Genomic DNA, 13813 nt, shown 5'->3' on the forward strand with positions numbered 1-13813 from the left:
GGCAAGACTATCAGTAAATAATGTAACCTGACTCAAAACAGAACATGAACATTTCTCAGTAGGGGCAGCCTCGTCTGGACTAGTTCAGATGACTAAGGAACCTCAGGAAGTGGAACCATGAATCAGAAAGAGACCTCCTTTCCTCTGACTCAATGCTGAGCTCATGAGCCCAGGTGGTGTTGGAGGATACTGTGTTGCTGGAGGTGCTGAACGCCTCACAAATATACAGAAACTAAGGAAAAACTTATGACTTTTGCCTCCACTCCATAAACTAGGCTCTGTGATCACATGGTATTAATTACTTTTTGTATATTATTTAATCTCATGATAGTATGTGTTCCAAGTTATCGCCCCATTTTAAAGGTAAAGAAACTGAGGCTCAGAGGGCTTCCCAAAGCCCCACAACCAAGTTTGTGCATTGCCAGTGCTTTTCCATTATATTACACTGCCTCCCAAGGGAAAGCAATAAGAATTTAAACAGTGTAGAACATTCTCTGAGCCTCCTCCTAGTCATCATTTTTACTATGGTCTTTGTCACTTCAATTTAGATAAGCTCTTATCACTAGTAACAGACCTTTTAAATACTTATTTCATTTCTTCCATTCTATTCACAAACTTGAGAAAGTATTTACTACATAATTTTGAATATAGTTATAATAATTAGAGTATTAGCTATTTTTCTCCCACATACAGAGAGGTCTAACATGTATTAAGGAATGAAGAAGAGAGTGAAGAGTGTGCTTTTTCAGGAGTGCATTAACTCCAGCCTCAAAAGCAGTGCATGAGCAGCCCATGTGTCTCTGGGTGCACTGAACCCCCCAAAGGAATGAGAGCCGCAGATGACCACACGTGGCCCCTGTGGTTAGGTAGGCTGAAATCTGGCGGACTCCTCAAACGCGGTTTGGAGCCTCTCAACTTAGACGCAATGCTTGCAATTTGGATTTTTACCACTAGGTGGATGGTAGTGCTTTGTATATTAATGGTTTTGCTGAATCCTAGTAAGCTTTCCCCAGCAACTGATAAACATTTACATTTATAAAGTAAGTTCTACCAGCTTTAATTAAAGACTATAAACTCCACTGAAAAACAAGACTTTACAACTCAAACGGGATGAGAGAACAATAAAATCGTGGTATAAAAATTTAGTTTGTAATACACAATCTCAATTATACTGTTTTGTAAAAATAACCGCTTTCTTTCTTTATAAAAAATTAGAATTAACAAATCTGATTTTGGATGAAGAGTGCTTTTTCATATTGCTATAATTCACTGCCTTTCTCCCTAAAATTCAGTTACTGCTGATTATTGCTAAACCTAATGCCGGTTTTACTTTTTCTATTTTTAAAAGGGAAATTTAACTTTTTTTTCCTGTGTTCCTTTTGTTTTGTTTTGTTTTGTTTTGTTTTTCCAGTGGTCAGGAGAGTCTCAGGCTGCAAATGTGACTGAGGCGAGAAGCAATGACAGCCTCTCATGCTGCAGCTATTCCATAACCTGCGCACTTCTGGAAAGATGGTACTTACAGTCCTTCCTCCAGTTGGTATGGCTATTGTGTGGTAAAAGACATGGGTAGTTCTTGATTTGTTCCACTTCCTGGTGACTATCTCCGTGCCTGTCCTTTTCCAATCATGAACAATTTCTTTCTCCAAGGAACACCTTTCTATTCTAATTCCTCGACCTTTGAATCCTAGAAGCAGCATAAAACTATAATAATAAATATAAGTAACACATTGTACTTAAACCCATCACAGCACTAGGCATTTTATATATATTCACTCATTTTAAGCAACAGCACACCAAATATTTAAGATTATCTATAAAACATCCATACCTCCCTTTTTTTTTTTTTTTTTTTTTTTGAGACAGAGTCTCGATCTGTCACCCAGGCTGGAGTGCAGTGGCACGATCTCGGCTCACCACAACCTCCGTCTCCCATGTTCAAGCAATTCTCCTGCCTCAGCCTCCCAAGTAGCTGATTACAGGTACACGCCATCACACCCGGCTAATTTTTGTATTTTTAGTAGAGATGGGGTTTCACCATGTTGGCCAGGCTGGTCTCAAACTCCTGACCTCAAGTGATCTGCCCACTGACAGCAGCAGCACCATCATCTCAGACAAACACCACCACTTTAAGTTCCAGCTCCCTTTGTAGCCTCATGCATTTCAAGGAAATCACTTCTCTTCTAACTATAAGCAGCCAGAAATAGCAGACAGTAAAACACAGATAAGACAGCTCAGGCATAAAGGGAGGTGGGGGGAAAGTTCCTTGGGTAACTGCCAATCTTCACCCTCATGCAAAGGGCCCCAGTAAAACAGTGGGCCTTAATAAGCACATTCCTTTCCCTTCAGGTGCGCTAAAATAGGGAAGCTAAAAGCAGACTCGGGGGTATGCCTGCAGCTGCAAAAAGATGTATAGGAACAGACACACAACTCTCCCTCTCAGATAAGCACAACAAAGAGTCACAGAAGCAGTCCAAGCCTCTGATAAACTCTCATACCCTAAATCCTTAACAACTCTTAGTGTATAAGAGAGTGTGGCTCTGACCTAACTCGGCCAGAAGTCCCTCTCAGATTTGTTTCCTAAAATAAACCTGTCCTTGTGAACTGGCAAGCCACCCTTCACGTTTCTCTCCTCTTTCTTTAATTCTTACACCCGCCTCAGCCTCCCAAAGTGCTGGGATTACAGGCGTGAGCCACAGTGCCCAGCCATACCTCCTTTTTAAATGTTTTTTGCAAAGCATCTATTGAAGAATGCCATTTTTAAGCAGAGATAGTTCATATGTTCACACATATACATTAATATGAATAAATACATCATCACATATACATACTTCTCACCTCTTCTTGGTATATTATTTTCCCAGGTGGTTTGTGGCTCTGAATGGTAATCTTCCCTCTTAACGCTGCCTGTCATTCCTCCACTATACCTTGCTACTCAAGAGCATGGCTCTGTGACCAGCAGTAACTGCATTAACTAGGAGCTTGTTAGAAAAGAGGAACCATGGGCTCTCTCCTGACTGACTGAATGAAAATCTGCAGGTGACAAGATGCCCAGGTGAACTGCATTCAGTTACCATCTGAGATGTGCTGCCCTTCCCAATACATCTGATTGGGAAGATGATCACATCATTAAGGAGTTAGGCATTAGGAGCAACTGCAGCGGCAAGGCCAGAAAAAGTTGATAAGTAACACAGGAGTGCCAACTGAGCATTCCAAAAAGGGCCACTAATTAAATGTTCATAGTACACAAAAGAATTATACTTCTCCATGGTGAGTAGTAAGTAATTAAGGTAGGGCCATTCTTTTTTGACGTTGGGGGTAAATATCCTTGCCCTGATGCAAAGGAAAACCTAGCACTAATATCAGAGAACAAGAAGTATTTTCCTTAAATATTTGATCCTATGGACAAAACACTGCACGTTAGCAATCCACCTCTTTTCAAACATGCCTACTCTAAGTCAATTGTCTCCCCTTTTCAGGTTAATTCATAACTGTAAGAAACATGGCTGTGCTTTGGTCAAGGATAGGCTGAGGTAAACATCCTGAGTGACTCAGCGAGTTTAGAGCACAGGCGTATAACTCCACTTGTTATCACAGCCATGTAGCCATGAGATGGGAAGGCCATTCCTTGGCCCTAAGCCGCTATTGTCTGTAAAAGGTATAATTGCCTTGTTGACACTGTGCAGGCATGCTGGCACCAGAGACAGTGTCAAAGCTGTTCGTCTTTGGAGATGGACAGAGGAGAGCCAGGACACAGCTTGGCTCACTTGTGCCCAGAGAGAGAGAGTTAAGCTGCTGACCCTGAAGGCAGGGGAGAGCCAGCTGCACAGCTGTATGTGGCAGCTGGACTAAGCAGCTGAGACAGGCAGACAGTGTGAGAAAGCGTTGATGAGAGCTGCTGCTGAATAAAACCATCTTTCACCTGCCTACGGCCCCCAAGTGTTCTTCCTGCTCATCCACTCACTCCCTCCAGACTGCAGCGTGGGCTGGTACCTGACCCTGAACATAATTGGTGTAGTCGGGAACCTTACAATAACTAAATGAAGCAGGACATATTCATAAATGGTCACGTATCCAGAATAGCATGTGTTTCTGTGAAGGTCTTCCCCTCACACCCGATGCTTTCTTCTACAACTGTAAAAATGCTTCAGCAAACTCAGCAATGTTCTTTAATATTTGAGATGGTTAATTAAAATTGAGGAGTCCTGAAATGCCTAGTTAATTAAAATTGAGGAGTCCTGAAATGACTTCTTTAGATGCCAAGAAGCAATGAGTGTTTTTAGCAACTGTTGAACTATGTGTTTGTGAAATTTAGACTCAGAGGAGGTGATTTGCAAGAGGTTACAGCTGCTGCCACCCTGGCTGCTATTGCCCTGTCTCCCGGGTTGCTGCCAAGTTGGGGCTGGTGGTTTTGAACTTTAGGAGAGGGAGAGAATTCACTGGCAATAAGAGGATGAGAGAGGAGTGAAGTGCGTGGGAATTGCGTGGCCTCTCCTCTACACTGTGGATAGTAATTTGGGGTTCTTGAATACCTATTCCAGATCGTGCCTTCCTGGAATCCCTATTTGATGCTCTAGCTTAACATTTAAAAGCAAATGTAAGAAAGTTCATCACAGCCAAGCATGGTGGCTCATACCTATACTCCCAGCACTTTGGAAGGCTGAGGTGGGAGGATCACTTAAGGCCAGGAGTTCGAAACCAGCCTGAGCAACATAGCAAGACACTCCCGCCAACCCCCATCTCTACAAAAAATTTAAAAATTAGCCAAGCATAGTAGTACACACCTATAGTCCCACCTACTTAAGAGGATGAGGTAGGGAGATCGCTTGAGCCTGGAAGTTCTAGGCTGCAGTGAGCTATGATTGTACCACTACATTCCAGCCTGGGTGACAGAGCAAGACAAAAGGAAGGGAGGGAAGAAGAAGGAGGGGAGGGCAGGGAAGGGGAGAGGAGAGGAGGGGAGGGGAGGACAGCGGAGGGGAGGAGAGCAGAGGGGAGAGGAGGGGAGGCGGCTGATTTCAAGTCTATACTCCAGGTCTGACTGAGCATCAAACACAGGCTTCAATTTCTTTTTTTGGACAAGCCACATGCGTATTATGTCATACCCCCAAATTCATGTAGCAAATCACATACATCATCTTTTCCCCAAAACCTAGTTTCCACTGAGTGACATCTTCATCCTGCAAGTCACTCAGAGTTAAAATCTCAGATAAAAAATTTCAGAACCATCTTTAAGAACTTTTCAACCCCAGACCCGCCCCAACCAATCATCAGGGCCTATCGGTTTCGTCCAAATGTCTCTCTCTGAAATCTTTCTCAGTGGTTTACTGGTCAAATGGTTTCCCATAAAACGAATTTCTTTAAAGCTTTCATTTGCAGTGTTTGCCAATTTCTGTGGTGTAAATAGTTCCACTATGGCCAATTTCAAGCTACCAAAGGTTGAACATCCAGCTCCTAAAATACTTAAAAATTTAACAATATGTTCGTGAGAGCCAGGGCTCCTTTCTAATTCTACTGCTGCCTCCTTACTTCAGTCACTTTTTATTTCCTGAACTATTTAGAAGCTGCCCACTTCTGGCCCCATTACATCTATGAATAAAATACTTTGATTTATTTGTTGTTTATAAAACAAATGCCAAGAACCTCATCTAGTGTGCAAAGCCTCGCACACTAGGGTCTAGTTTGCCTTTTTCATCTCATCTCCTCTACACTCCCCACCCACCACCACCTCCTCCACACTCACATACATACACACACGACTCTTATGCCCCAGCCCCAGAGAGACACTTAGCATTCTCTCAGCAATGCACAGTGCAGTTCAGTTCAAAAGACTTTTAACAAATACCTACTAATACAGTTTGGATATCTGCCCCACCCAAATCTCATGTTGAAATCTAATCCCCAAAATTGGAGGTGGGGCCTGGTGGGAGGTGATTGGATCATGGAGGTGGATTTCTCATAGATAATTTAGCACCGCTCCTCTGATGCTGTCCTTGCAATGGTAAGTTCTCACCAGATCTGGTTGTTTAAAAGTGTGTGGCACCTCCCCCACCTTTATGTTCCTGCTTTTGCCATGTGATGTGCCAGCTCCCACTTCACCTTCCACCACGACTGGAAACTCCCAGAGGCCTCCCCAGAAGCAGATGCCGCTATGCTTCCTGTACAGCCTGCAGGAACATGAGCCAATAAAACCTCTTTTCTTAGCCAGGTATGGTGGCTCACACCTGTAACCTTAGCAATCTGGGAGGCCAAGGGAAGCAGATTGCTTGAGCTCAGGAGTTCAAGACCAGCCTGGGAAACATGACAAAACCTCATCTCTACAAAAAATATTTACAAAATAATTAGCCAGGCTTGGTGGCTCACACCTGTGGTCCCAGCTACTCAGGAGGCTGAGGTAGGAGGATCACTTGAGCATGGGCAGAGGTTGCAGTGAGCCAAGATCGTTCCACTGCACTCCAACCTGGGCGACAGCCCTCTCTCCAAAAAGAAGAAAAAAACAACAACCTCTTTTTTTTATAAATTACGTGGCCTCAGGTATTTCTTTATAGCAATGCAACAACAGCCTAATATACCTACCATGTGCCAAATATCGTGCTAGGCTAAATAAGACATGGTCCCTGCCCTTCAGGAACGTAGAATCCCATGTACTTTCATTCTCTGTGGTTATGTTTACACTATTACTTCAGTCAGAAACTCCCATCTCTGCCTTTATTCATTCAAAAAGCATTTACTGAGTGCCTACGAGGTGCCAGACTTTGTGCTAGGTTCTGGAAAGACAAAAATGAAAAAGACACAGTGTCTACCTCTGCCTACTAAGTCAGGCAGTAGTGGGTGATGTGCAGGTGTAGGGAGGGAACTCCAGCTCTCTTGTCCTGTTGGGATCAAGGAAGACTTTGCTGAGAAAATAGTGCTGTAATTGAAGATGAGTACAGAATTTATTGCTGAAGGAAGACAAAGGTCAGATCATAAAGGGCTCTGTAAATGTCATGTTTCCTAGTTGATACTCCTTATTACAGAATCTACCTTGATTAAACAAGGGAAAAACTGATTATGAAGATACAGATGCCTCTGACGCAATCTGGTGAAAAACTGAACAGCCAGGTCCCAGGAAGAGCTGGAACTTAGCTCCAGGACCTCAGTTACACAAGTTTACAAGCTTTTACTTCAAAGCTCTGGAATTAATGTGACTGAGCCCCCAAGAGCCTGTTCTTGTGTCTCTCAGTTTAAATGCAAAAGAGAATCTGATTGGCCCAGCTTTGGTAAAGAATGCATCCTGCTTCAATCAGCTACGGCCAGGGCAAGGTCACATGCAAAAATGGATCACTCAGAGAACAGAGATCCCAGGCTCAGCAGATCTCCTCAGAATTGTCTCCTCTTGTCAGAAATATAATTCCCCAAGCCTGGGGACAGAAAAATGACAGCCAATTTTATTCATTAGGAATGCCTTTGACTGCAAATGCTACAAACCTTGTTATAATGGCTTAAGCACAGAAAAATTAATTATTCTCATACACCAGGAAATCCAGCTGTAGGGATTACAAGTGTTCATTCAGCAGAACACCAGTCCTAACACTGATATCTCTGTGATTCTTTTGACTTCTCATAATCATGTGCTATTGTAGTTTCAGTTATGACTTACACATTCAAAGCTTTAAAAAGAAGAAAGAAAGGTACGAACTGTGTTTCTTCCCTTTGATCAGGAGAGCCGAAAAGATTTCCTAGAAACCTCCCAGGATGCTTCTGCTTAGTTATCATTGCCACACCTAGGTCACATGACCACACCTCACCAGGGGGATTGGAGAAACAGGAAATGAAGTCTCATAGTTGGCTGAGATTAATCATGAACATGAGAAAAATAATTGAGGTTTGTGAGTGTCCAGCAGCAGACAACTGGATAAAATAAACACAGTATATATACACAATGGAATCCTATTTAGTCATGAAAAAGGAGATCGTGTCTTCCTTCTCTATGCGGATGAGCCTGGAGGACATCGTGTCAAGTGAAACAAGTCAGGCACAGAAAGATACCGCACATTCTCATTCCTATATGGAAGCTAAAAAAGTTGATCCCATGAAAATAGAGAGTAGAATTGTGGTTACCAGAGGCTGGAAAGGGTAAGAGGGAAAGGAGAATAAAGAGAGGTTGGTTAAAGGATAGAAAATTACAGCTGGATGGGAGGAATAAGTTCTGGTATTTTATTGCACTAAAGGATGACTATAGTTAACAATAACTTGTATGTTTTCAAATAACTAGAAGAAAGGATTTTGAATGTCTCCAACACAAAGAAATGAGAAATGTTTAAGGGGATGAATATGCTAATTACCCTGATTTGATCATTACACATTGTATACATGCATTGAAATATCACTCTGTATCCCATAAATATGTATTAATATAATTATTATGTGCCAATTAAAAACAATTTTATATATATACATAAATTACAGTCTGTGTGGCAGACAGACTCTAGGTGACTCCCAATTATGGTATTTATACCCTTGTATAATTTCTTTCCATTGAATGTGAGTGGGACCTGTGATTTTCTTCTAGCCAATAGAAATGACAAAAGTGATGGGGCATCACTTCTGATTACGTCACATTATATAAGATTCTGTCTGGCTAAGATTCATGCTAGAGACTCTCTCCATAGCTGACTATGTTGGGAGCCCCATGTGGCAAGGGGCCGAGGATGGCCTCTCACAGCTAAGGCAACAGGAAGCTGGGATTTTCAGTCCTATGACCATAAGGAAATAAATTCTGCCGACAACCTGCCTGACGTTAGAAGTAGGTTCTTCCCCAGTCAGGCCTCTAGATAAGAATGTAGCCCAGGGGCCAGGCACAGTGGCTCATGCCTGTAATCCCAGCACTTTGGGAGGCTGAGGCGGGTTGATCACTTGAGGTTAGGAGTTCGAGACCAGCCTGGCCGATATGGTGAGACCCCATCTTTACTAAAAATACAAAAATTAGCCAGGCGTGGTGGCACGCGCCTATAATCCCAGCTACTCAGGAGGCTGAGGCAGGAGAATTGCTTGAATCCGAGAGCAGAGGTTGCAGTGAGCCGAGATTGCGCCACTGCACTTCCGACTGGGTGACAGAGCAAGACTCCGTCTCAAAAAAAAAAAAAGTTCCAAGAACTTGAGCATGGCCACAGATGCCTGCATGGAGGTCAGGCTCACCAAACTCTGTTTCCTTCCAATTTAACATGTTTGGGGGTTTTACTGCATTGATGAGTCAAAGACTGCAAGGTGTATAGTCTAATTTCCGTTTTTCCTTTTTTCCTTAGTAATAGATCCTGTATCTGTTTTCATCCGCAGTGTAACAATTTATCACAAATTTAGCACTTTAATACAATACCTGTTAGTTAATGCACAGTTCTGTAGGTCAGAAGTCTGGCATGGCATGACTGAGTTCTCTGCTTGGAGCATCTCAAGGCTAGAATCAAGATGTTGGCCATCCTGAGTTCTTGTCTGCAGACTTCAGAGAAAAATCCACTTTTACATTTAGCGTTTTTGTCATTGTCAAGATTCGGTTCCCTGTGGTTGTGAAACTGAGACCCTCGTTTCCTTGCTGGCTGTCGGTGGGATCATTCTCAGCTCCTAGAGGTACCCACACTCCTTGCCACATGGCCCCTCCACCTTCAAGCCAGCAATGGCACGTCCAATCATTCTCATGCTCCTAATCTCTGACTTCCTCCATCTCTGAGTCTAGATCTAGATTTAAGGGGCTCTTTTTTAAGGTCAAGCCTACCTAGATAATCTCCGTATCTTAAGATCAACTGATCTGATATATAACATAATCACAGGAGTGATATTTTGTCATAGTCACAAGTTCTGCCTCCTACTCAAGAGAAGGAGATTATACAAAGTAAAGATCACCGGGGATATTGTAGAGCTCTGTCTACCACAGACCCCTAGTTTTAGCTTGACATGTGGATCCCCTAATAAAGATGGCATTTCCCAGCCTCCCTTATAGCTAAGCAAAGCCGTGTAGCTAAGTATTTGCCACAGAAATGCTGTATACCAGCTTCCAAGAGATCTGAAAATACCGCTGGTGTTCAATATTTGTCTCCTTATATTTTGATTCCTTCTTGCCATCTGGAATGTGTCATTTAATGGCTGGAACTCTAGCATCAACTCTAAACTGTGAAATGACAGTAAGAATGACAGTCACATATTAGGATGGTGGGGCAGTAGAATAGAAAGAGCTTGGGGTTCCTAAACCCCATCAGAGAGCTAGACCCAGTGGTGTGCTGATAAGTGGTAAACAACCAGCTGTCTGGAGGGCGAAGCCCTGATTTGCAGCATTTGTCAATGTCAGTGATGTAAAATCCTCCACCATGGCCAATTTCTTTTTTCCTTTTTTTATTCTTTCTTTCTTTCTTTTTTTTTGTTTTTGTTTTTGTTTTTGTTTTTGTTTTAGAGATGAAGTCTCACTATATTTCCCAGGCTGGTCTCAAACTCCTGGGCTCAAACGATCCTCCTGCTTTGGCCTCCCAAAGTGCTGGGATTACAAGCATGAGCCACTGCACCCAGCCACACCAATTTCAAGTTACCAGTGTGACATCATTGAACATAGGACTGAGAGGAGGTGCAAATAACCCATTGTCTCAAGTTGGAATAAGCCAGCTGCAGCCACCACTGGCTGTCCTGGCTCTGCACTGCTTATCCTCCAAGCTGCTTTGTCCTCAGAGAAAAATTAACTTCTATCTTATATAACATACTGTTATTTTAGGGTATCTGGCACATGCAGACAAACCTGATTCTATGGTAATGTTCTCCAGTCTTCTCTTTCAGCATTGAAATTTTCTTCACTGGGGGTTTTCTGAGTGCTGAATGCATTTGGATCTAGGCAGGACAGTGGGTGTGTGGTGTCAGGTTTTACTCTACACAGCACTCACAGCAGCTGCCGTTTCATTTCAGCCTTCTGCTAGTAAGATTGACCCTGCTCCTTATACAGTAGAGCCCGAATAACTTTACAAACTTCAGAAGGAAATAGAAGGGCAATTGTGCCAGAAAGACAATAACCACCATGCTTTACAGAGACCTTTGAGCAGGCACCATGATGGAAAATATTTTGAAACGATGCAACAAATCCAGGAGTATGAGACATTAAAACCCCACTTCATTTTTACAAAGCTGCCTCTGAAGATCGGTGAAGCTTGAGATCCACAACAGAGCAGAAAAGACTTCAGAACAAATAAACATCAGCACTGCAAGAAAACACCTACTCACCTCTCTGAAAACTGAGCTGGGAAAACAAACAGAGTCTTTCTTTACATTTTAGTGGCTCCGAATCACCCTGCATGAATCTGCTGCAGTGGAGGGTCTGGCCGTTTTCCCACCAGCCCGGAGGCACAGACAGCCAGAATACAGCATTCCCTCTCCATCACAGGCATTCACACCAGCAGTGCTGGCTACGCTGTGACAGGACAGCTTGGTGTCCACACCCAAATCCAGAACCCAACAATGGCACCAACAATCCTAGGAAATACACAACCTTCCATTTAACTGCTTCAGATCTCTTCCTTCCAAGCATCTCTTCCAAAGAAAATGCGATCTGGAAGTCCTCCCGTACTTCTCTGTGTATGAGTTTGTTTTGTTGTTGTTGTTTGTTTGTTTGTTTGAGACGGAGTTTTGCTCCTGTGGCCCAGGCTGGAGTGCAATGGTGCGATCTCAGCTTACTGCAACCTCTGCCTCCCAGGTTCAAGCAATTCTCCTGCCTCAGCCTTCTGAGTAGCTGGGATTATAGGCGCCCGCCACCACGCCTGGCTAGTTTTTGTATTTTTAGTAGAGACAGAGTTTCACCACGTTGGCCGGGCTGGTCTCAAACTCCTAACCTCAGGTGATCCACCAACCTCGGCCTCCCAAAATGCTGGGATTACAGGCGTGTGCCACCGCACCCGGCTGAGTTGCTGTTTTTTGTTTTTTTGTTTTTTTTAATAATAGCAATGACTACTTGTGACCTGCCTGCACTCCCTCACCAAAGCCCCTTCTGCAGACATGCCAGATAATGGGGAAGGGGAGCAAGTCACTAAATAACTGGATTTCTTTCAGGGGCACCTTCTGTGAGGTTATGACCTTGATGACCTAGGAGTAGTGATCACAAGAAATATATGCAGCTATCACACATGGAACATCTAGCGCATGTGAGATCCGGTGGGAAGTGTTTACAGACATTTTCTCTGGTAATCCTCACAAGAAACCAATAAGGAAGCTGGCATTATTACCAGCATACCACAAATGAAGAAACTGAGGTCTGTAGGGTTAAATGCAGGTCACTAGCTAGTGAGAATAAAACATATTTGCATCCAGGCCGTTTGACTCCAGAATTCTCAGAAAGGGATATCTGGGGATAGCATTCTGGATCATTCCAGAACAGTGCTAGGCATAGGACAAGGGCGTGCACGTCTAGGATGGACTGAGTGCAGGGCCATATCCTCAAGGCACACAGGTGAAGCACTGTAATACTTTTGGAGGTCCATAAAAATGTTTTCATTGTAATTTATTTTAAAACCAGAAGAAACAGCTGGGTGTAGGGGCTCATGCCTGTAATCCCAGCACCATTTTGGGAGGCCAAGGTGGGAGGATTGCTTGAGTCTAGGAGTTTGAGAACAGCCTGGGCGACACAGTGAGAGCACCCCCATCTCTACAAAAAATCAAAAGTTAGCCAGGTGTGTTGGCACAGGCCTGAAGTCCCAGCTACTTGGGAGGCTGAGGCGGGAGGATACCTTGAGTTGAGGAGGTCCAGGCTGCAGTGAGCCATGATCGTGTTATTACACTCCAGCCTGGGCAACAGAGCGAGACCCTGTCTCTAAAAATATAAAAAAGAAGAAAAACATGAGTATAACAATAATGAATGGGTAATAATGAGTTCAGCATGGATTATATTGGTCATTATACAGAGTCGTAAAATATGATTTTTAATCTTGTTTTACCAAGGAAGGGACCCATGAAGGCAAAAATACCGAGGGCCCACAAAAGTCATGAGATGGCTGGAATCCAGGGTAACGTAGATGGCATTGCTGTGGGCAATAACTAGATGGGAAAAAATGCAGAATGTTCTCTCACAATTAGGCTGCCTTGGTTAAAATAAAACGTGTTCCAAATCAACGCCTCAGAAGGATTATGGAGTTGCCACAGTTTGGGCTGTGAAATAGTCCATGAAGATAATAATAAACAGTGCTAATGAATGTTCCCCATCTGTTCTTTCTCCCCTTAATGGCTATCAGATAAGAGAACGGAATAAATCAGCAGCCTTTGTACGCTGTCTAATATGCCATAATGTGAGCCCTGGCCTTGGGTCTGTTTGTGTTATTTTCTTAAAATAGTGACAGAGCAGGGCCCTGGAGAGTTCCTTTTTCCCATGAGAACCTGCCCAGACCAGAAGGCTTAGGATGACTGTAGTCCTCAGAAACAAAAGCCAAAGAAAAAAAAAAGCCAAGAAACCAGGCATGGTGGCTCACACCTGTAATACCAACATTTTGGGAGGCCGAGTTGGGGGGAATCACTTGAGGCCAGGCAGCCTGGCCAACAAGGTGAAACGCCATCTCTACTAAAAATACAAAAATTAGCAGGGCGTGGTGGCATGCACCTGTAGTCCCAGCTACTCAGGAGGCTGAGGCAGGAGAATCGCTTGAACCTGGGAGGTGGAGGCTTCAGTGAGCCAAGTTGGTGCCACTGCGTGGGCAACAGAGTCTTTCTCTGTCTCAAAGAAGAAAAAAAGAAACATAAGACAAAGGAATCAGTTGATTCCCGGGATTAGAACAACACTGTCTTGACTGTACCGCTGAACACTTGGCTTTGCTCTGAAGAATCC

Source organism: Gorilla gorilla, chromosome 10 (genome assembly GCF_029281585.2).
Source record: "Gorilla gorilla gorilla isolate KB3781 chromosome 10, NHGRI_mGorGor1-v2.1_pri, whole genome shotgun sequence".
NCBI lineage: Eukaryota > Metazoa > Chordata > Mammalia > Primates > Hominidae > Gorilla > Gorilla gorilla.